Raw genomic sequence first — 26,268 nt, forward strand, 5'->3', positions numbered from 1 at the left:
AAGAACTCCGAATATGATTGCCTAGAGTTGGAAACTAACCTACTCAATATGTCCTTGAGGAAAATAGAAGTACATAACTCGGATCATTACAGAGAGAGTTGAATCGATGAAGATGTGTTTAGGCTTACTGATTATGAAATCTTCAATAGTTGTGGACTTGATAGAGTTGAATCGATCGACAGATTCGAGCGAGAGAGGCAGTGAGATTCGAACGAGAGTCAGATTTTGAGAGGAAGAGAAAGAGAGTTCAGATTTGGGAAATAAAAAAAAGGAGATTGAGAGGGAGAGGGAGAGAGAGAGAGAGAGAGTCACGTTTTACTGATTTGGGTTTTTTTGGAAAATGAGATTGTAAAATTAGATTTTGATTTTAAAAATGATTTTTTGCGACGGTTAAATAATTAGTTGCAAAAAAGGTAGACGCAAAAAATCATACTTCTAGTAGTGTAACAAGAATAAATTTGCAAGCAATCACATATTCGATAAATGTTACAAAACAAATGAAATATTTGCATACCATATACTTGTTACATATTTTTATAATAAATATTACGATTTTGTTTGAAAAATATTATGTATTTCTTTCATATTTTTACGATAATTTGTAATTTCTATACCCAAGTTACAACAATTTACAGTTACTTATTTTTATGATAGTTTTTTTTTTTGGTTGTAAAAATTCAAATAATGTTATTCAACAATTTAAAATATAATACAATAGTAACATTTGAATGATGAAAAATTCAAATTGAAATACTATAAACGAATATGAAAGGAAACTAGTGAAAAGTAAAAGAAATATTAAAAACCAAGCCCTTACTCTGCAAGCTAATTAAGAAGCACATATAAATATTTTTTTGTTTTTTGAACACCAATAAATATGTTGCTCTTCTAATAATTTAGAACAAAAAATGGGTCAAGATGATAATTTTCTATAGTGTGAGATTTATATGTAGACAAAATTTAAGTTTAGATTTGTAATATTACTGTTATAAAATAAAAGAAAAGTGCAACTGTTGGACTGATCTTTCCCTCCAATCTTATTGTTGATTGGTAAAATAATAATAGTATTTGGAAAATAATAAATTTTATAAAATCTTACATATGATTTTGGAGAAATTAAAAAAAATTCTAAGATTTAATTTTCTTCTCCAAATAAATCTTGAATTTTTAGTTTTGTCAATTTCAATTTTAATTGTTTAATTTGTTTTAAATTTAAACCATCAGTTTAATTTTGTTTAGTAAAACTGACCAAAAAATATTAATTTCGTCATTAAATTTAACAAAAAATGATATTTTAGACATTTTATGTATACCTATATTGAGTTTAACAATTAAAATACCATTTTTTCGTCAGTTTTACTTAACAAAAATATGTGATGGCTTAGATTGAAAATAAATCTAAATCTTAGAGTTTAAATTGACAAGATTAAAAGAGAAAATTTCATTTTTACTGCTATACTTTTCCTTGATTTTAATTACACCCCCAAAGTTTGAATAATTTCAATTTTACCTCAAAGTTTTTGAAATTGTATCAATTTTACCTTTGTCGTCAAATTTGAAATGGAAAAAGTTAAAAAAAAAGTTATATTTTGACCTCAAATTTCAAATGATAGATGTAAACTTATCATTTCCTACCCAAACTCACCTTCTTTTCTCTTTGTACCTCTACAACTCCGCCGACCACCACTGCTGCCGCCGACATCTAGCCCTTTTCCTTCCTCTACCATTACAGCGTTTATGGATTGAAGATGGGAGCTGTATGGGTCCATCAGATCTCTTTATTAGAAACCATAGAGTGAATTCAAATCGAATCAAATAGCTTTTATTTCATGGCTTCCCTTGGAAATCCAAACTAACCAGGAGTGCCATTTGAAACCTACAAGTTCTTCAAGCCCTCAACAAACCTTCCCTCTTAAACCCTACCACCAATTTGAGTTCTTCACCATTCACATCTCCTTCTTATCCTCCACTCCCTTCTGCTTCTTATCCTCTACCCATTGGCCTTTATTCATACACTTCTAAGACCACCCAAACCTAGTTTTACGACCCTCAATTCCACATCTCTCCTCATTTTTCACAAGAAGATCATCACCATCTTTTGAATACAAAACACATATCAATAACACAAGTGTAAGCCCCCATTTCTCTCTCTCTCTCTCTCTCTATATATATATATATATACACATAAATATATTTATATATGTATATGTATATTGTGGATTGCAGGTAGAGTTCTTCATATGCTTGTATAGAGATTTGCTACGCATTATCTTCAACAGTGAGGGGGCTTCTTCAAATGGATTTTGCTCGCAGAGATCGACGAAGAAGAGAGAGGAGTTTGTCGTAATGGAGGAGAATGAGATCCCAGATCAAGTTGCACTTGATCAAAAAGTTTCTAGATCTAGATCGGTTGTGTGTAGAAACATGAGCTTTTTTAAGGACTTTTTCAAGCGAAACTCAACTGGGTTTGGGGACTGTACTCTCCGGTAAGTTGAGTCTCAGAGAGAAGGCAAGCTTAAGGTCACCCCTCTCCACCGCCGTGGTGGTGAACAGGATTGTCTGAAAGAAAAGTAAAATGTAGTGGGATTTTTAGTGTCTTCATGATCACTTCTTTATCTTCTTTATTTTCTTACTGGGTTTCATTTTCAGCTGAGATAACAATCATATGAGTGGCAAGGCCGCGGCAATGGTGGTGATAGTGGCAGTGAGGCATCTTTCTCATTAGAGGAGTAAGAGTTGGGGATAGGCATTTATGAGTCCAGTTAGAGCTTTGAGTAAGCCTTCTTCAATTGGGAAGATAGAGGGTTCCAATAAGAACAATACCAATACCAACATCAACATCAACATCAACACCATCCCCAATCTCAAGGCCATTCTTTCTCTGTTGGTTGTGGAAGGCTAAAGATATGCTTTTTGAGTTTGCTCATTAGCTTAAACATTTAAAGTAAACATTACAGCTCTTTTGTATTTGTTTGTGTTTTGTGTAACGCCCTCAAAATAATAACATTAAACCCATCAATACAAACATGCATAGATATATAAAAGTTCCACATTCTTTTATTCATCAGAGTTCCATTACCAAAAGTATTGCATGTTAACGACAAAAGCAAATGCCCTAAGGGCTTACAGCTGTCCAAGTCAACACTTGGTTACAACAAAAGAGTACTAACTCATTTACACATTTAGCCCTTCACTTGAATATACATGTAATACATCAAGAAACTAAACAACAAAAGTCTGCCCGCCTCTAGCCTCCCAAGCTACGTCCTTGGAGGTGGCATGCTACCTGTACCTGAAAATGATATTCCCATATAGGGTGAGCCACAGCCCAGTAGAGATATGCTAAACACAGTATGAGCAATGACTAAGACATTAGCAATTGATAAATGTTCAATTTTCATAAACCAATTCATAATCCATTTCCATTTCTTATCAATTTCACAATTTCCATCAATGGCTCAGAACCTGGCCAACCACTTATATGAGACAAATACTCATATTAAACATTTTCCATTTTCTTACAATAGATAAACACACAGGTTATATCAATATCTCAACAGATAAGCATACAAGTTGTATCCACATTTCAACAGATATGCATATTAGCTATATCAACACTTCCAATGACAAGCATATGAGCTGTATCAACACTTCCAATGACAAGCATATGAGCTGTATCAACACATTATCTGACAAGCATATGAGCTGTATTAGTGGAGTCCATCCCCTATCTCCTCCCAAACAACATCCGGTTTAGAGGTCCATCCCCTATCTTCCCCTAAACCGTGGAGTACATCCCCTATCTTCTCCCACACACACAATGCATATATACACAAAGATCATATACACAATCAATCAATACATAACGTTAATGTATTCTAACAACCGTCATACTCTATGACATATCCAATTGATTAGTTTTAGTTTGCCTAATCATCATGCATTGTCTACAACAATCAAAACTACCCTCCACCGGTAGCCCAAGCTGTTATTTCTAAACAGATAATAAAAGCTCCAACAGATAAAGTATCAATGCTTTCAAAAGCGAGTGATTTACAAATCCAACTCCATCATTTCACAACACAATGAGTCAATTTCATTATTTCCAACACAATTCCATAAGTTCACAATTGTTTTCCAAATTAATTATGCCAATTAATTTATGCCACAAATTAGGGTTTTCTACCCACTTTCCCAATATTGACCCAATGGCCTAATATCAACAACCAACAACTATATCATCACTTTGGAACCCAAAATACAAGTTATGAGCCCGAAATCACAAAACCCTTTTTACACATTTTGAAACCCTAAGTCCCAAAATTTCCCAAGTTCAACACTCTATCAAACAACTAGAAATCTAGGTCAAAGACCATAAGAGTGAGTAGGAATCCCTACCTCAAAAGATGACAATCAACGAAGAAGATGATGAGAACGAACTTGCTCCAAATCACGAGTTTCTCGAATCACAAGATAGCCCTCGACGATCAACAACTTTTTTGTAATGGCCAAAGGTGAGGAAATCACTCCTACTAGATCATTACCTAGAGAGAAGGTAGAGTTCTAGAGTGAGAAGCTCAACAATGCTGTTTTGGAAAAGTAAGAGAGAGAAGAGAAGTGAAAAAGTGATTTAAAATGACCCAGCGGATAACTCATATACGCATGACCCGCTCGAGCGGAGAACACAACGCTCGAGCGCCAAGAACAAAATCCGGACACGCTTAAGCGCAATAAGGCCCGCTCGAGCGCTAAGACACAAGAATAAAGCACTTCCGCTTGAGCGCGAAAACCAGTCCGCTCGAGCGTAGATTTCCCCCTCCCAGAACTTATACCCTGAAAGTACTACCCGCTCGAGCGCCAACAAACCCGCTCGAGCGCCACCGTTCGAGTGTAAACAAACCCGCTCGAGCGTAAAAATCACATCTGTAGAAGTTTTGCAGGAACACAAAATAATGGAGGTGTGCAATCCCCGCTCGAGCGTAAGAAGACCCGCTCGAGCGGCTCGCCTAAAAACTGAACGACAAGGAATTGAAACCAAGGGCTAACCAACCTGTAACAACCCTGCTCAAAACATCCTAAAACTCAATCAAGTGGAATTAAAGGACGACAACAAGATAGATACCATTACCAACTTCACGGAACCGAGTCCGGAATACAACAGAACAGTAAAAGGACAACCGGGATCGCTATAACCTCCCCCTCTTAAAGAATTTCGTCCCCGAAATTAAACACATGTTTTTCAAAAACAGGTTTTCTCCATTCTCAATAATATTACGACATAATATTAAACAACCCGACCCATTACCGGTCAATTCCATCTCCTTTCAAGAGGCATTTCACAACAAATATTACAAGTGCATTATCAACATGCAATTTTCTTCCATTTCCAACCATTTCCAACATACATGGTTCACAGTTCATATCATAATCACTATACATGATACAACTCCAATTCGACAATATAGTCAACATTTACAATATCATAATCAACTCTCATATCAAGGTAAGTTCTACAACATACTTTCATTAAACCAAAACATTAGCAATGTTTTACAACTTAAGACATATATAAAGCTCTTAAGTCCAACAACATTACATAATCTAAATACCAGATTACTCATCAATAAACAAGTTCGGATATTTCTCGCGGACCTCCAACTCACCTTCCCAAGTGGCCTCCTCCACTCCGTGATGTTTCCACAAAACCTTTACCAAAGGGATGGTCTTGCCACGCAGGACTTGATCCCGTCTATCCAAGACCCGAACCGGTCTCTCCTCATACGAGGCATCCTCATCTACCTCTAAGTCGGTCCAATTTAACACATGCGATGGATCCGGCTCATACTTCCGAAGCATACTCACATGAAACACGTCATGCACTCCGGACAATTGGGGCGGTAAGGCTAAACGATAAGCAACCTCGCCAATCCTCTCAAGGACCTCAAAGGGACCAATAAACCGAGGGGATAACTTTCCACTCTTCCCGAATCTCATCAAACCTCGCCTAGGTGATATTTTCAAGAAGACGTGATCACCTACCTCAAACGCCAAAGGCCTCCTCCTACGGTCGGCATAACTCTTTTGGCGACTCTGGGCTGTAACAAGCCTCCTACGGATAAGCTCAACTTTCTCCGTCGTTTCCCTAACCAACTCCGGACCCAAGAAAGGTGCATCACCCACCTCGGCCCAACACACTGGAGACCTACACGATCGGCCATACGAGGCCTCAAATGGTGCCATACCGATGCTAGACTGAAAACTATTGTTGTAGGCAAACTCTACCAATGGCAAGTGCCTCTCCCACGTCCCACTAAAGTTAAGGACATAACCTCGAAGCATATCCTCAAGGATCTGAATAGTACGCTCGGACTGCCCGTCACTCTGAGGATGATAAGCCGTACTAAAGGTCAACTTAGTGCCCAAGGCACTCTGCAAACTCTGCCACAACCTAGCAGTAAAACGAGGGTCTCTATCTGAGACGATCGTCACTGGGACCCCGTGCAATCTCACTATGTCCCGAATATACAAGTCGGTGAGATGATCTACTGAATCTCTCACACGCATAGGAATGAAGTGCGCCGACTTAGTCAACCGGTCTACAACCACCCAAATGGCATCACTACCCCGCTGAGTCCTCGGAAGACCTATAACGAAGTCCATAGTGACATGCTCCCACTTCCACTCGGCAATAGGCAAGGGTTGCAACAAACCCGCTGGCCTCTGATGCTCGGCCTTCACTTGCTGGCAGGTAAGGCACTTCGATATGAAAACAGCCACATCTCTCTTCATACCCGCCACCAAAACTGGCAGCCCAAATCCCGATACATCTTAGTGCCTCCCGGATGCACCGCAAGGCATGAATGATGGAAATCTCGGAGTACTTCCTCTCGGTAAGGCTCTGGCACAAACAAACGGTCTCGGTATCTCACACTCTAGTCGGGATACACCGTCAAACCCTTCTCAACTTTCCCACTAGAGATCTTCTCTCGGAAGGACTCTATCTCAAGGGCACCTCTCTGTGCCTCTAACACTCTACTCACAAGTGTAGGCTGCGCAACAACAGAAAACAAGGCCGCAGCCTCGACGGACTCGCCCAGTAGCAAATCAAACTCGCCAAGTGCACCCAACATCCCCCATTCCCGGATGGCTATACAAGCTACATCACTAATGGATTTCCTACTAAGGGCATCGACCACAACATTGGCCTTTCCCAGGTGATAGTGCAACTCAAAATCGTAGTCCTCAATGAACTCCATCCATCTTCTCTGCCTCAAATTCAAGTCCATGTGGGTAAACAGGGACTTCAAACTCTTGTGGTCCGAGAACACCTCGAACCTCTCACCATAAAGGTAGTGCCTCCAAATCTTCAAGGCAAAGATCACTGCTGCTAACTCTAGGTCGTGTGTAGAGTAATTCTTCTCGTGAATTTTCAACTGACGTGAGCCATAAGCTACCACTTTCCCCTCCTGCACCAACACACAACCCAAACCCTCTCGTGAGGCATCGCAATAAACCACATAACCCAACCCTCTCTCCGGAATAATCAAAACTGGAGCGGTGGTCAATCTAACCTTCAATTCTTGGAAAGACTTTTCGCAAGTCTCACTCCACACAAACTTAACCCCTTTCCGCGTCAATCTAGTTAACGGCGAAGCTAGCCTGGAGAAATCTTTCACAAACCGACGGTAATACCCAGCTAATCCCAGAAAACTGCGGATCTCAAACACACTCTTAGGCTGTGCCCAATCTTGCACTGCCTCAATCTTGGATGTATCAACAGACACCCCTTACCTGGATACTACATGGCCTAAGAATTTCACCTCTCCTAGCCAGAACTCACACTTCCCAAACTTGGCATACAGCCTATGGGCTCTAAGCAACTCAAGTACCACTCTCAAGTGTTCCTCGTGCTCCTCCTCAGAAAGCGAATAGATAAGAATGTCGTCAACGAAAACGACTACAAATCGATCCAAGAATTCCCAGAAGATCCGGTTCATCAAGTCCATAAAGATTGCCGGTGCATTGGTAAGCCCGAATGGCATCACCAGAAACTCATAATGGCCATACCGCGTACGGAATGCGTCTTAGGAATATCCTCCTCCCTGACCCTCAACTGGTGGTAACCCGATCTCAAGTCTATCGTAGAGAAACAACGGGAACCCATCAACTGGTCAAACAGATCATCTATACGGGGCATAGGGTACTTATTCTTGACCGTAGCCCGATTCAACTTCCGGTAGTCTATACACAATCTCAAGGCACCATCTTTCTTTTTAGGGAAGAGGGCCGGTGCTCCCCATGGCGAAACACTTGGGCGAACAAAACCCTTATCTAACAATTCTTGGAGCTGAATCTTCAACTCACTCAACTCGGCTGGGGAAAAACGATAAGGTGCCATAGAAATCGGCACTGTGCCGAGCACTAAATCAATGGAGAACTCTATCTCTCGATGAGGTGGCAAACTAACGAGATCCTCGGGAAAAACATCCGAATACTCACAAACCACCCTCGGCAAAACAATTTGGGTCTCATCACACTCACCACCCTCAAAGCTAGCAAGTAGACCACTAAGCTCACTTCGTCCCCGCGAATCATACCCTGGTGGCAAAACACTACCAACCTGGTCTCCCAAGAAATGGAACCACTCCCCGCTCAAGGTACATAACGTGACCCTCTGGCGGTAGCAGTCGATAACAGCCCGGTATGACGATAGCCAGTCCATACCCAAAATAACATCAAAGCCCTTTATGGGCATGACAACAAACGAAAAAGGGAGCCTATGGTCGGCGACCTCTATATCACAACCCTTAACACCTTGTTTCAGAATCAACTCACCCCCAATAGGTGACACTACACAAATAGGAGATGCTAACTGTGCCAACTCCAATTCCAAAACAGATGCAAATGCAGCAGATACGAAAGAATGAGATGCACCCGTATCAATCAACACACTAGCAACCGAGTTGCAAAACAGGAAAGTACCTCTCACTACTGATGGAGCCGGCACTAAGTCCTGCGCGATAATAGCATACACGCGCCCTGTAGGCCCCTGATCCACCTGCCCACCTCTAGGAGCAAAAGGCTGCTGCACAGTCTGGGATGATGAAGCTCCCGGATTGGCCCTCGAGGCCTGCATAGACTGGGCTGGCTGATAACTCTGCGTCTGCCTAGATCCAGACACTCTCGATGTAGCACTCAACTGTGGGCAATACCTCTTCAGGTGCCCAGGCTGACCACACTGATAACAAGACAAAGGCTGGCCCCTGCCCTGACTCTGGCCCTGAGGTCTAGCTGAAGAAGAAGCAGCGCGCTGACCCCCTCCCTTCTGCGGGCAAACCGACGACTTGTGACCCAGCTGGCCACACGCAAAACAAGTCAAGCCTCCCTGACTACCTCTCCCTGAGCCCGTACTCGGTACTGGAAAGGTCGATCTAGCCACACCACCCTGAGACTGCTGAGGGTTAGAACCCCTCTGTCTCCTGCCATCACCCTGACCATCTTGGCCCCTCTTGGAGCCTTTCTACCCCTCATTCTCCTCCTGCATCATGAGCTCCATATGAGCTGCCGCATCCACCAAACGTCTATACTCCCGGATGAAAGATCCACCAACCCTCAACTTGAGGCCTCGCCTCAACTTTCGCTCAAACTCAAAGCAACGACGTTCCTCAGACGCCACCAGTTCAGGTGCAAACCTGGACAGACTGGTAAAAGTAGCCTCAAACTCGGCCACAAACAAGCCTTGCTGTCTAAGCTGGCAAAACTGCTCTCTCAGCTTCTCTCTCGCAGCTGAAAATAAAAACTTCTCCTGGAAAGCATTCACAAACGCCTCCCATGCACCACCAACACTGCCCTTCCCATACTTCCACCATTGACCTGTATCTCCCTTCAGCTGGAAGGATGCCAAGGTCACCTTCAAAGCCCCGTCCTCGATGCCAAGCATCTTGAACGTCTTCTCCATTTGTTCCAACCACTCGTCAGCCTTAAGTGGCTCTTTTGGATCCCCTACAAACTTGTCCGAGTTAGACCGAAAGAATTCCTTCTTCAAGAAAGAAGGCCCTGCCTCGGCAACCTGATTCTCAGCTTTGAGAATACCCAAAGCTCCCGCTATCTCTTGGGCCAAGGCGCCCATAGCCTGCTGACCCACTGGCTCGGCCACGTTGGCCTGACCAACTCCCTCATGCATTGCCGGAACGTCATCCGGTACAGGTACCTCCTGCCTACCATGCCTGCCATGCCTACCACGTCCTCGTCCTGACATCCTAATAAAGGTAACCAAGACTATTAGCACATTCACAAATGTGCCGAAGCTATAACACTCGCGTCCTAATGCATGGACAACTGTAATTCACTCCACGTAAGCACATAAACATATAAGCATTTACGAATTTCATTTCTGGATAATGATAGTCCCGAGGCGTTACTAGAGTTCCGGTTAGAAACAGCATTGATCAAGTGCTTTCCAACAAGACTTCCAGCAACCCAAGGATCCGATCAACATCCTAGAAACTACATTCCATACCCACATAGTCACATAAGCATGTTATCAATTAAGTACATAGCATATGACACTACATCTAAGTCTCTACCAAGCGAGACAAACCCATTGTGATCCTAATCACTTCCCACGTACCCAAAGTATTCGAACCCGGTAAGCTCTGATACCAAGTTGTAACGCCCTCAAAATAATAACATTAAACCCATCAATACAAACATGCATGGATATATAAAAGTTCCACATTCTTCTATTCATCAGAGTTCCATTACCAAAAGTATTACATGTTAACGACAAAAGCAAATGCCCTAAGGGCTTACAGCTTTCCAAGTCAACACTTGGTTACAACAAAAGAGTACTAACTCATTTACACATTTAGCCCTTCGCTTGAATATACATGTAATACATCAAGAAACTAAACAACAAAAGTCTGCCCGCCTCTAGCCTCCCAAGCTACGTCCTTGGAGGTGGCATGCTACCTGTACCTGAAAATGATATTCCCATATAGGGTGAGCCACAGCCCAGTAGAGATATGCTAAACACAGTATGAGCAATGACTAAGACATTAGCAATTGATAAATGTTCAATTTTCATAAACCAATTCATAATCCATTTCCATTTCTTATCAATTTCACAATTTCCATCAATGGCTTAGAACCTGGCCAACCACTTATATGATACAAATACTCATATTAAACATTTTCCATTTTCTTACAATAGATAAACACACAAGTTATATCAATATCTCAATAGATAAGCATACAAGCTGTATCCACATTTCAACAGATATGCATATTAGCTATATCAACACTTCCAATGACAAGCATATGAGCTGTATCAACACTTCCAATGACAAGCATATGAGCTGTATCAACACATTATCTGACAAGCATATGAGCTGTATCAGTGGAGTCCATCCCCTATCTCCTCCCAAACAACATCCGGTTTAGAGGTCCATCCCCTATCTTCCCCTAAACCGTGGAGTACATCCCCTATCTTCTCCCACACACACAATGCATATATACACAAAGATCATATACACAATCAATCAATACATAAAGTTAATGTATTCTAGTAACCGTCATACTCTATGACATATCCAATTGATTAGTTTTAGTTTGCCTAATCATCATGCATTGTCTACAACAATCAAAACTACCCTCCACCGGTAGCCCAAGCTGTTATTTCTAAACAGATAATAAAAGCTCCAACAGATAAAGTATCAATGCTTTCAAAAGCGAGTGATTTACAAATCCAACTCCATCATTTCACAACACAATGAGCCAATTTCATTATTTCCAACACAATTCCATAAGTTCACAATTGTTTTCCAAATTAATTATGCCAATTAATTTACGCCACAAATTAGGGTTTTCTACCCACTTTCCCAATATAGACCCAATGGCCTAATATCAACAACCAACAACTATATCATCACTTTGGAACCCAAAATACAAGTTATGAGCCCGAAATCACAAAACCCTTTTTACACATTTTGAAACCCTAAGTCCCAAAATTTCCCAAGTTCAACACTCTATCAAACAACTAGAAATCTAGGTCAAAGACCATAAGAGTGAGTAGGAATCCCTACCTCAAAAGATGACAATCAACGAAGAAGATGATGAGAACGAACTTGCTCCAAATCACGAGTTTCTCGGATCACAAGATAGCCCTCGACGATCAACAACTTTTTTGTAAAGGCCAAAGGTGAGGAAATCACTCCTACTAGATCAATACCTAGAGAGAAGGTAGAGTTTTAGAGTGAGAAGCTCAACAATGGTGTTTTGGAAAAGTAAGAGAGAGAAGAGAAGTGAAAAAGTGATTTAAAATGACCCAGCGGATAACTCATATACGCATGACCCGCTCGAGCGAAGAACACAACGCTCGAGCGCCAAGAACAAAATCCGGACACGCTCGAGCGCAATAAGGCCCGCTCGATCGCCAAGACACAAGAATAAAGCACTTCCGTTCGAGCGCGAAAACTAGTCCGCTCGAGCGTAGATTTCCCCCTCCCAGAACTTATACCCTGAAAGTACTACCCGCTCGAGCGCCAACAAACCCGCTCGAGCGTAAAAATCACATCTGCAAAAGTTTTGCAGGAACACGAAATACTGGAGGTGTGCAATCCCCGCTCGAGCGTAAAAAGACCCGCTCGAGCGGCTCGCCTAAAAACTGAACGACAAGGAATTGAAACCAAGGCCTAACCAACCTGTAACAACCCTGCTCAAAACATCCTAAAACTCAATCAAGTGGAATTAAAGGACGACAATAAGATAGATACCACTACCAACTTCACGGAACCGAGTCCGGAATACAACAGAACAGTAAAGGGACAACCGGGATCGCTATATTTTGTGTCTGTCTCATTAGTTATTTGGGAAGTTAATTTGCGATTCAAATTCGTTTTGTTTTTCTTGATAAAGAGATTTGATAGACTCGGGCAACTTCTATCTTTAGTCCATAAACGCTGCTGTAGCTCGACCTTTTTGCGCCCCCTTTCGGAAGTCGAAATAAGCCCTACAGTATCGGACTCCCACGATTCTAAATCTAATTCCACAAGTGTAATTCGAAATAGATAATTACCAAAGAGTCCAAATCCAGCAAATCTTTTGGAAAATTTATTTTGAATCCAATTGCCAAAAATGGACCGCTTTGCCAGATACAGAGTCGCCACCTAAATATTTTTTGGGAAATCTAGGAAACCCATGACTCGTGCTAAAGGCTACGTGTCCGTCATCACCAAGATTGTCTCGGCTCAAGAACTTAAGTACAAGAGGAAAAGGTCATGAATGAATTTGAGCACCTCCGCTTGCCCGATTAAAGATCAGCCTGTACTAATCATGATATAAATCTTATGTACATTATATGCTCTTGTTCTGGTTTATTAGGCTAGCATTACTATGTGAGGCGCGCACACACAAGTATAAACTAAGTTTGCAAGAATTGGAACACTTGATTCATGTTTGTATGCAAAATTGTTTCGAAATATGTATCACTTGAGAAAGTGATCACATATGAACATTTACTCAAATTATTTCAATTCAAGTAACTAGCCTTCATCCACAGGCATTCAGGCAGTTTATCAATTAAACAATTAGCCTTATGGAAAGCATGCTAAACGTGGCAGCATCGACACTCATGCGATATGCTAAAGCGAGTAAAAGGCTCACTTAGTACTCCAAGCCAAAATAAACATGAGTTAGAAAAATGCATGATTCCTAACTATGTGATATGACTAATGCAACACATACAATATGCAACTAAATAGGCTCGACTACTTAACATGGCATATGTGAAGCAATCTAGATAACGTGCGGTCTAAGCACGTTTTCAAAGAAGTATTAATCTAACAATACAAGTTAGAATGATACGTCGAGTCTCAATGCATGCAATACAAATAGATGCAAACATGAGATATGCTAAACAAAACATGATGTCCCTAAACTAACCATCATAAGGTAGTAAATAAAAAAGAGAAAGACGTGGGGTTGGAAGACATACACATTATTACATTCTTGCGCTCTCATGAAGGAGAGTCCGAATGAACTAAGCTAATTAACTAACTAATTAAAGATAAGCTAATTATTACAAAACAAATGAATAAATAGCTAAACTACTTAACTAATTATTATAACACCATATGAATTAACTAACTATTCTAGCTAATTAATTACAACATGATAACTAGCTAACTACTTTAACTAATTAAATAACTACAACACAATTGCAATTAAAATAAGTAAGTAAGCTAAAGAATTAAGCACTGAGCTAACTACATTGCCTCGGGAAGCAAGGGATGTTCATGTGCATGCTCGGTTTCCACCCGAAAATGCCACGGTTTTGCTTCCGGAGAGCCTCTGTTGCATAGAGAACACATACACTGTTGCCTACTTCTAGAATAGCTTTGCTCTGCCTTACAAACATACTGTTGAATTTTGCAACAGTGGTCGACCGGCCAGTGATGAGGCTTGCCGGCCACCAGTGATAGCCGGCCGGCCATCAAAGGTGGCCTGCCGGCCATGGAAAGTGGCTTGCCAGCCACTGCTGCCCAGTTCACCTTGCTGCAATAGAGAACAAACAGAGTAATGCATAGGGTATTTCAAGAGTTTGTTTGCACAACTCATCTCTCCTTTTCATGAACAAATCAAAGGGGTAGTGAACTTAAGCCACAAACTACCAACTCAAACAATTTCATTGCATGATGGCTTGTGAACCAAAGTCTGCAAGTTTAATAAATGCAACAAAATGAGACTCTCAAAACCACCTCCCTATCATCAATGATCAAGGGAAGTAGTGACCTTGGAAACTTGAATCATTTTATCACTAACGAGTATGAAATGGTTCAAGCTTCCATGTGCTCAATTAACGTCTGATTGAATACAATCAAATTATTTTCTTTCACCATTTTTAGCCTCAATTTTACTCCATTTTAAATTAGCAACCATTCTTTAATCAATTGAGTCAAAAGGGTGAGTTTAAGTTCTCTAATGGAGTAAAGTACCAAACCAAGAGTTAACTTAAGACGTGAAAGAGTTGTCATACCGTTGATAATGAATCTCTAAAAGGGACTAAACCATTAAGTATGACAACCTCAATCTCATGCTTAAAAGAACAAGATCCTTGAAACAACTCTCAAAGCAAAACAAAAGCCAAGAAAGGAGGGAGGTTACAGAGATTATTAGTGCTGAAAATGAGTGGGAAAAGCATGAATAAGTGTTATCAACTCAAAAGAGATGGTGTCTAAGGCATAGAACACCAAACTCATGAGGACAATTACACTATAAGCATACAAAATAAAGCTCAAATGCAACTAACAACCCAAAACAGTGCGAAAATAGTCTAAAATAAGTCCTAAAACATGCTGGAATTAAGACAAAAAAGGCTAGATTAATATGCTAAAATATGGCACAAACTAGGCTAGTAAGCAAGACACAAGAAGGGGAGGCTAACCCCTCCAAATTTGGACTTCAAAATATGATTTTGGCCACTGAAATAGCTCTAAAAATCAGTGTTAAAAACTCAAAAAAAGATGATACAAAAGTGGGAAACACAAGGGCAAAGGCCTCCAAAACAAGGTACTAAGAAGGGCTATCAACCCCTCAACCTCGAATGGCCTTAAAACCCAAGTTTCAACCCAAAAATACAGAAGTTTTACAGCTGAAAATCAGTTGAAAAACAGTAAGTAAAATAGTAGAAAAAGCAAGCAAAGAGGCAAAGCCTTATACCTCTTGAAGAGGAAATGAAGTCCAAGCAACAAAACCTAGCAAACAACACCCTTAAGAGCTCTAACAAGGCTCTAGGATACCTGAGCTCAAGTATGGAGAGATTTGGTTAAGGGTGTATAGGCAAAGGTTGAGACTGTATAGGCTAAAGTGTAGAAATTTGCTAAAGAGAAAGAGAATTGTAGAAAGAGAGGAAAAATTTTGATCTCAAAATTTTCTAACCTTAAAACATGAGAAAATGGGTTGCTATATATAGAAAACATGAATTCCCCTCAAGAACATCCAGCCTTACACGTGGGGACAGATGCATGCATCTGTGCAAACAGCTGGCACAAAATATCTACAAAAGACACTGGTGGCCGGCCGACCATCATTGGTGGCTGGTAGACCACATCAGTGGCTAGCTACCAAAAAGTGATGGCCGGCAACCCAAAAGGGGTGGCCGGCAAGCCACCAGAGGCTGCAGGCTTGAAGAACCAAGGCTTGGTCCAAAACTAAGGCAACAAGGGTGCAGGGTTTGAAAGGCTTAAAGCTATGGCATTTTGCTGAGGACTTTAAACACTTGACGAGCAAATAAACTCATTATCGGGTGTGCATGAGACAATGTCCAAGTCGTAAGGGCCACCAAAAATGGGGTGTCTACAGTTGTAGTGGTGAAAAGAGGATGATGGGTAGCCGTTGCTGCCGATGGTGGTGGCCGGTGGAGTTCTAGGGATGTAGAGATGAGAGAGGGTAAGTTTGAGTAGGAGAGGGTGGGTTTGCATCTATCATTTGAAATTACGGGCCATAATATAATTTTTAAAATTTTTTCTGTTTCAAATTTGATGACAGAGGCAAAAAATGATACAATTCAAAAAATATAGGGGTAAAATTGAAAATTTTCGAAGTTTGAGGGTGTAATTGAAAATCAACGAAAAGTATAGGAGTAAAAATAAAATTTTCTCAAATTAAAAACACAGGATTTATTTTGTTATAAAGGTCAAACTTTCAACTTCTGTTTGTAATTTCTTCTATAATTTTTGAGAAGATTGTTGTAATATTGATATTTGTTTAAAAATATGTCATTTTTGTAAAAAAAATATATTTATTTTAAAGTGATAAAATCAATATTTGTTATATTATTTTGTATTAATTTGATATACAATTTTTTTTTGGGAAAATTTTAATCTAGTGTAAGCTTTTGAAAAATATAGCGATTCTGATTTAGACCCGGCCCATTTGTTATTCTGGACTTGGGTTTCATGGTCTTGTATTGTTGTTCACGTCTTATTCCTCTTTTTCTCATTGAGTTTGGCTATTAGAATGTGTTGTTTGTGTTTGGAACAGGTTGGTATCTTGTTTTTCAAAAACCTTGTTTCCTAGAATTTTGCTTCTACGCTCGAGCGCACTTTTTGAGCTCGAGTGGGCTTTATGAACTCTCAATACTTTTGCAGGTCTGTAGAACTACTGGGACTTGTTATTCTTCACTCGAGCGAAGCTTCTTACGCTTGAATAGTATTGAGCTCGAGTGGCCATTTTTGCGCTCGAGCGTTGGCCTTCTGTTTGTAAAACTATTGGGAGTATGTATTCTACGCTCGAGCGTCACTTCCTGTGCTCGAGTTGCAATTATTTTTGTGTCTAGACGCTTGAGTGTCATTTCTCGCGATCGAGCGGACTGTGCGTATATTAGTTCATAAAAGTCACTTTTTCATCTCTCTCTCTCTAAACATCTCAAAACCCTAAATCTAGAGCTCCTCTCTCTAGAACCTACTCTCTCTCTCTACAAATACACCATGATCTACCCATTTCTCAACCCTACTCCCTTTGTTAAAAGGATAGAGCTCATCTAGAGCTTCGTTTTCATCCAAATAGAGTTGGGTTTCGGCTTTATCCGTGTTTCATCCGTGTTTATCTCGTCTTCTAGCTTCAAGGTAAGGATTCTCTACACTTTTCTATGATTTTTAACTTAGTTATTTATTTTTATAAAATAATCTGGTGGTTTTTGGAGGATTTTGAACAAACTTAGGGTTTTGGTTTAAAATGAAAAGAGGGGTTTTCAAATGAATGTATTAAAAATGGTTATGGGAGTAGAAACAAGGTTGTGTTATGACAAAATTATTGATTTTGATATTTGGAATGAATCTTAGAAGAAAAAGTGGTTTTGCCCTAAATATCAAATTGGATGAATATTGATATGGATGGTGGAGTTGGATATGCATTATCGCTCACATATTAAATTTTGGAAAGCTTATTTGTATTGGAGATTTTATATCTGTTTAGAAATATTTATTTTGGACTATCGGTGGACGATAGTTATGATTGTTGTAGAAATTGCATGAGGATTAGGTGAATTAAATTAAAACTAATTTATTATTCATGTGCATTGAACATTGTTGTTCATTTAATACATTGCAAATGTATATGATTTAGAGAAAAATGGGTGAATGCGGGAAAGAGATGTGTGTCACCAAATTAAGTTGGCCTGTGTGTCATGGGTGAAAGTCCCGAAAAATGCGCGTATACATGGGTGTCGATTCCCGCATACAAAATATCCGTAAAATGACAATAGTAATGCTTGTATAGACTACGTTTACATGGGTGCTGTTTGACAGTTTCCTGGGGACAAAATATTCGTGAAAGGTTGTACCGGTTGAGGTTTCCCTCTTGTTTTCTATTATAAAGGATAGAATTAGAGAATTGTGATATAAACTGAGCATGACATGGTCTTTGGAAAAGAAATGTAAAACGTTTTGACATGGACATTGTATATGCATTTCAACCTTATATCTTTGTTAATATTCATATATTGTGTTGGATTATCTCTACTAGGCTTTGGCTCACCCTATATAGGAAAACCATTTTCAAGTGTTGGAGAGATGCCTACGCCAAGGTAGTAGTTTGGAAGGATTAAAGCAAGAGCTTCATTTTGTTTACTTGTCGTTATTATTTTGTACAAACTTAGGACTTCATTTGTATTGGATTTAAATCCATTTTGATGTAATTAAGTATAGTCTTGGAAATTTGTAGCGCTCAGGGCATTTCAATTATCTATTTAACTTCTATTTCATATCTTTGTTGTTGACACATGCTATAAATTCAGGGTTAGGACTTATGAATGTGTATCCACATGTGTCATCCTATTGTACAACTAAGTCTTGTGTAATGAAATGATATTACACTCTGATTTAGATTGTTATTTACTTATCATCGTGGATGGTTTATTGTATTTATTTCGAGCTGTTACAACTTGGTATCAGAGCATACTAGGTTTGAATACTTTGGGTACGTAGGAAATGGTTATTACCACAATGGGTTTGTCTCACTTGATACAGGCATTAGTATGTATGGTATGCTATGTGATAATATGTTTATGCAGTTATATGTGTATAGGATTTAGTTTCTAAGATATTAATTGGGCCTACGGGTTTCTAGAAGTCCTACTAGAAGAGCACTCGATCACTGCTGTTTCTAATTGGAACTCTGGCAATGCTGTGGGACGATCATTATCTAGGAAGGAAATTCGTATGTGTTTATGTAATTACGTACTTACGTGAGTGAATTACTATTGTCCACTGCATTAGGACGCAAGTGAGTTAGTTTCAACACATTTGTAAATATGCTAATCTCTTTTGTTGCCTTTATTAGGATGTCAGGACGTGATCGTGGTGGTAGGCGTGGTAGGCCTAGACGACATACTGGATGATATTCTGACATAAGAGAAGGGAGTTGGTTAGACCAATATGGCTGAGCAGACAGGTCAGCAGGCCATGGGTGCCTTAGCCCGCAAAATGGGCGGAGCATTACGAGAATCCATGGACGTTCTTAAGGTTAAGAATCAAGTCCAGGCCCAAGTAACTAAGGCAGGGTCGTCATCCTTGAAGAGAGAGTTCTTCCAGTCCAACCCAGACGAGTTTTTGGGCAATCCTAAAGAGCCTTTAAAAGTGGATGAATGGCTCGAACAAATGGTAGAGATGTTTAAGATGGCATCGAAGACGGTGGTTTGAGAGTGACCTTGGCGTTTTTCCAACTGAAGGGAGATGCTAGTTAATGGTGGAAATATATGCGTGGGTGCATTGGGATAACTTGGGAGGCTTTCGTCGACACCTTCTAAGACAAGTTTTTTCTTTCTACGGGTAGGGAGAAGTTGAGGGACCAATTTTCTCAACTCAAGCAGTTGAGTATATCGGTGGCTGAGTTTGAGGCCCCATTTACTCGTTTGTCGAGGTTTGCATTAGAACTCGTGAAGACTGAGGAACACCGTTGTTTAGAGTTGTAGAAGAGGTTGAGGACCGGGCTCATGTTCAAAGTGGTCGAGTCAATGATTAGAGATTATAGACGCCCTGTGGCGGTGGTAGCTCATTTTGAGACTGTGATACAGATGTAGGAGGAGCGGATGAGGGGCTCCAGGAGGAGTCAGGATGTTCAGGGAGACAGTAAGAGACAGAGGGGTTCTACCCCACATCAGTCCCATGCAACATAGCCGAGGTCTACATTTCCAGTATTGAGTTCAAGTTCTGAGAGAGGTGGTCATGGAGATTTCACCTGCTTTAAGTGTGGCCAGTTGGGCCATAAGTCTCCAGCTTGCATGCTAAGGGGAGGAGGGCAATGGTCTGTTTCATCTTCGGCTTGTTCTCAGAGCCAGAGTCAGGGAGAGGGCAACCTCTGCTTGTTATCAGTGTGGGCAGCCAGGGCATTTGAAGAGGTTTTGCCCTCAATTGGGTGGCACACCTGGTCTGTATGGTTCGAGGCAAACACAAAACCACCAGCCTGCACAGTCAGCTCAGGCCTCGATGGCCAATCAAGGAGCCTTTTCTGCTTAGTCAATGCATCAGACGTATGCTCCGAGAGGTGAGCAGGTGGAGTAGAGACCTACAGGGCGTGTGTATGCTGTTACCCCGCCAGACCTAGTACCTGTGCCTTCGGCAGTGAGAGGTACTTTCTTGTTATGCAATTCTATTGCTAATGTGTTAATCAATGCAGGTGCATTCTATTCATTTATCTTGTTTGCATTTACATCAGCTTTGGGATTAGAATTAGCTCGGTTAACATCCCCTCTTAGTGTAAAGTCACCTATTGGTGGTGAGATTGTTTTAGAATAGAGGTGTTGGGGTTGTGTTATAGAAGTTACCGGTTGCCAACTTCCTTTTGCATTTGTGTTAATTAACATGTCAAGTTTTGATGCCATTTTGGATATGGATTGGTTGTCATCGTATTGGGCTATCATAGATTGTTGCCGTCAGAGGGTTACTGTATGTACTTTGAGCGGTGATAGTTTTTATTTCATGGGGGACAGAGCCGATAGAGCCTTATCACCAGTGTATGATCCGCGTGGGCGGGGTGAGCTTAGTTGTCTTCTTGCCAACTTCTTGGGTAGTGAGTGTGATGAAGTCCGAGTTGCGAATACCTAGATGTTTTTCTCGAGGATCTTGATAGTTACCACCTCACTGAGAAATTGAGTTCTTTATTAATTTAGTGTCTGGCATGGTACCGATTTCTATGGCACCGTATAGGTTTGCACCTATCGAGTTGAGTGAGTTGATGATTCAACTCCAATAACTGCTAGATAAGGGTTTTATCTGCCCTAGTACTTCGCCTTGGGGAGTACCAGCTCTCTTTGCCAAGAAGAAGGATGGCACTTTGCGATTGTGTATTGATTATCGGAAGTTGAACTGGGTAACTGTTAAGAACAAGTACCTAATGTCTCATATAGACGACTTGTTTGATCAGTTGAAAGGGTCTTGTTGCTTTTTTAAGATAGACTTGAGATCGGGTGTCACGACCCAAACCCGCCCCTATAGGTTTAGCACTGTAACCGGCCAGTAACCCCTGGATTACCAAAGGCCTCTAAACTGATTAGCAAATAATAAGGGGCTGCGGAAGCAATAATATAAAATAGACAAGGTCCAATGAGCTGTGATAACGTACATGGGACAGAACATTTCAAAACTTATTTGTATATACATAAACATGCCAGTCCAAATACACAATATTCACAAGGTATTTACAGAATGTACTTCCCAAGACCTGACTTTACAGAGCATACACAAAGGCTAGCATGATTACAAAAACAGCCATGGCTTTAGGCTTCGGAACCTCCTCGGGAGGCACGACAGTTGGCTGCCAAAAACAAAACAGAAGGTCGCCAACTCTGGTACTGGTCACATGCCGGCTCACATACATACATAATATAAACTGTGAGCGAAAGCTCAGTGAATAATAATAGAGTAAAGGGTTTCAATGAATGAGTTCGTACAGATTCAGAAATCATAATTCAGGTTTGTATCAAATTCATCATTTGTCCAGATCATATACAGACAGAAATCATAGGTCATGATTAAGTTTACGTGATACATCTATTAGCATTAACAGAACAGAGCAGAACATATACACGTGAGGTTACGAATAACCAGTTCCATAAAGGAACCTCCGGATCTGGGCAACAGAACAGAACAGAACAGAAGCTGAGCCCCCGTGACAGGGCCTCCGGTACGGGTAACAAAGTGCAGACAGAAATAAGTTCCATAAAGGAACCTCCGATACCGGGTAACAGTTAACAGATATCACATGATGTTAAGGATGTCACGAATACATATCATAAATTGAACAATCATTCATTGTACAAACATATCATTTCAAAAAACAGATCTTATTTTATCACACAGAAAGTAGATATAGTTGAACATAACTTTACTAAATCATTACTCACAGTTGGCCTTGAAATAGACAGACGGAGTAAATTGATCATACGACATGCGACACGTGACCTACATAACACATAACGGACACACACTTGAAACACACATTCTAATTGTACAAAAGTTACGTCATTGGTTCTTAGTGTGTTTCTAACCTTAAATCCTCACTATAGAGTCTTAAACATGGCCTAGGAATGCCTAGGATGGAATGAGGATGCAAAGATGTCTTGGAAAACATTTTTCAAAACTTGCTGAAAACAGGGGTCTCGCTCGAGCGTGGCTTCCTTCGCTCGAGCAAGCTTGTCAAAACAGAGGGGTAGCTCGAGCGTAGACTTCTTCGCTCGAGCGGTCTGTAAAAATGCAAAAGTACTGGTTGTTGAAATTTTACGCTCGATACTCGCTCGATGCTCGCTCGAGCTTGAGACATAACTCTTCGCTCGAGCGTAGGTCTCGTCGCTTGAGCGTGCGTCTGCGTGCACCAAAAACCTGAGAGCTTTCAATTTACGTTCGAGCCATCAATCCTTCACTCGAGTGGAGCTCTAAACAAATGGTGGTCGCTTGAGCGTGGAATCCTTCACTCGAGCGAGGAAGCCAAATTCTGGAATTTCCAGATTTGCCTCCCAAGCTCAAACCAAGCATTCAACACCTCAAATCTCAACCCTTTGGGCCCGTTTTCTGGAAACACTTGTAAACTCATAGAATAAGATGTTTCAAAGATTAATTTGTAAAATCAAAGCCCAAAGGTGAGTTAATTAAACACAATTTCAAATAAAACTTCAAGAATAGAACTTAAATGTAACATGCATGAATTCTCATGACTTCTAATGCTCCAAAACATGATTCAAAGCAAGATTATGCTCAAGAATAGGATGAATTCATGGACCATAACAAAAATGTGGACATGCATGTGGAAATTCATGAAGAACAACTCCAAAATCCAAGAATATGTGCATGCATGCATGATTTAAGCCTCAATTCAACATTTTCAATCAATTCATAACTTAGATCACTAATGTCTCATGAACCAAGCAAGAATTAATCTTAAATTCACAATTGAAAGGGGAATCTCCTACCTTAAACCTTGAATTCCGAGTCTAGGAGCTCAAATTTGCAAAGCCTCTTCAATTCTCCTAAGTTCCAAGCCAAATCTCTAGATGAATTCTATTTTCTCCTAACTCTCTCTCTCTCTCTAGTCAGTTTTGGCCAAGAAAATGGCTGAGGAGATATGCTTCTAAGTGTAATAAGGTGTGATAAGGTTGGTCTCAAATCAAGCCACTAAGGGGCATAATGATAGATAAGTCCAACTAATGTAATTTAGCTTATTTAATCCAATTGAATCACACCAAATCAAATTTCAACTAAATTTACCATAAAATCACATTAATTCTAATTAACACAAAACACTAATCAGTTTCGGATTCGACAGCCGATAAGGCCTTCAATTTGCAGTTTATAACATAAAACATGAACAGATCATTTTATGGCAAACAGATAAAAACACAAAGATAATGCAACACATATGCAATTTAATTCCAGATTCCTTCTAAATTACTGTTAGGCATAAATAATCATGGTTTAGCATTAATCGGAGGTTGGGGTTATTACATTGGGTTATCACTAGTTGAGCGTAAAGGAGAAGGATATCTAGAAAATGGCATTTCGTACGCGGTATGGCCATTATGAATTCTTAGTGATGCCTTTTGAGCTAACCAATGCACCAACCATGTTTATGGATTTGATGAACCAGATTTTTCGTGAGTTCCTGGACCACTTTGTGGTCGTCTTTGTTGATGATATCTTGATTTACTGACCCCCTGAGGAGGAGTACAAGGAACCCTTACGGGTAGTACTTGAGTTACTTAGAGCCCACAGACTGTATGCTAAGCTTGGAAAATGTGCATTCTAGTTAAAAGAAGTTAAGTTCTTAGGCCACGTAATATCCAAAGAAGGAGTGACTGTAGATTCATCCAAGATAGAAGCAGTACAAGATTGAGAACAACCTAAGAATACTTTTGAGATCCGTAATTTCTTAGGGTTGGCCGGGTATTATCATCAATTTGTGAAGGATTTCTATAGGCTAGCTTCACCAATGACTAGACTCACGAGGAAAGGAATTAAGTTTGTATGGAGTGAGACCTGTGAGAAGTCATTTCAAGAGGTTAAGGTTAGACTTACCACTACTCTAGTATTGATTATTCTGGAGAGGGGTTTGAGCTATTTGGTGTATTGTGATGCTTCTCGGGACGGTTTGGGTTGTGTATTTATGCAAGAGGGAAAAGTAGTAGCTTATGGCTCATGGCAGTTGAAAACTCATAAGAGAAACTATCCTACCCATGACCTAGAGTTAGAGGTGGTGGCCTTTGCCTTAAAGATTTGAAGGCATTATTTGTATGATGAGAAGTTTGAAGTGTTTTCTGATCACAAGCGTCTAAAACATCTATTTACATAGAATGACTTGAATTTGAGGCAGAGGAAACGGATGGATTTTATAGAAGATTATGACTTTGAGTTGCATTATCATCCGGGTAAGGCTAATGTCGTGGCCGATGCTTTAAGTAGGAAATTCATTGGTAGTGTGGCTAGTATTACCATTCGGGAATGAAAGATGTTGGGTGCTATTGGTGAATTTGACTTGCATCTTGGCGAGTCCATTGAGTCTGTAATCTTGTTTTCAGTGGTTGCACAACCTACACTTGTGAACCGAGTGATGGATGCGCATAATAGTGATCTTGAGGTAGAAATCCTTGGGGAAAAGATCTCTAGTGGGAAAGTAGAAAAAAGTTGGAATGTGTATCCCAATTCGGGTGTTAAATACCGTGACCGCTTTTTTGTGCCGGGGTCTTGCCGAGAGAAAGCACTTCGAAAGTTTCACCATTCACACCTTGTGGTGCATCTAGGAGGCACAGAGATGTATCATGACCTTAGTCACTAGTTTTGATGGAGGGGAATAAAAAAGGATATGGCCATGTTAGTATCAAGGTGTCTTACTTGTCAATAAGTGAAGGTCGAACATCAGAGGTCGCGGGTTTATTGCAACCCTTGCCTATAGCCGAGTGGAAGTGGGGGCATGTAACGATGGATTTTGTAGTGGATCTTCCTAGGACTCAACGGAGTGGTGATGCGATTTGGGTGGTAGTTGACCGGTTAACCAAGTTGGCACACTTTGTACCTATGCTCGTAAGTGACCCGATAGGTCATCTAGCCAACCTTTATATTAGGGACATAGTGAGACTTTATGGGGAGTAATGCTCGTTTCGGATCGAGATCCGCCTTTTATGGCTCGGTTGTGGCAGAGCCTATAAAATGCCTTGGGCACGAGATTGACTTTTAGCACTACGTATCATCCTCAGACTGATAGACAGTCAGAGCGCACCATTCAAATTCTAAAGGATATGCTTCGAGGTTGTGTCCTTGACTTTAAGGGGTCATGAGAAAGGCACTTACCCTTAGTGAAGTTTGCCTATAACAATAGCTTTCAATCGAGTATTGGCATGGCACCATTTGAGGCCTTGTATGGATGACCGTGTAGATCCCTTGTGTGTTGAGCCGAGGTGGGTGATGCACCAATGTTGGGTCCAGAGTTAGTCTGAAAAACGACAGAGAAAGTTGCACTTTTCCGTAAGAGATTGGTTATTTCCCAGAGTCGCCAGAAAAGTTATGTCGACCGTAGGTGGAGACCTTTGTCTTTTGAGATAGGAGATCATGTCTTCTTAAAGACATTACCTAGGCGGGGTTTGATGAGGTTTGGGAAGAGTGGGAAGTTGTCCCCTAGATTTATTGGGTCTTTTGAGATCCTTGAGTGGATTGGAGAGCTAGTTTATCATTTGGCCTTGCCACCACAGCGTTTCGGGGTTCATGATGTGTTTCATAGTTGTATGCT

The sequence above is a fragment of the Camellia sinensis genome, chromosome 2 (assembly GCF_055761805.1).
Source record: "Camellia sinensis isolate YWXY chromosome 2, ASM5576180v1, whole genome shotgun sequence".
NCBI lineage: Eukaryota > Viridiplantae > Streptophyta > Magnoliopsida > Ericales > Theaceae > Camellia > Camellia sinensis.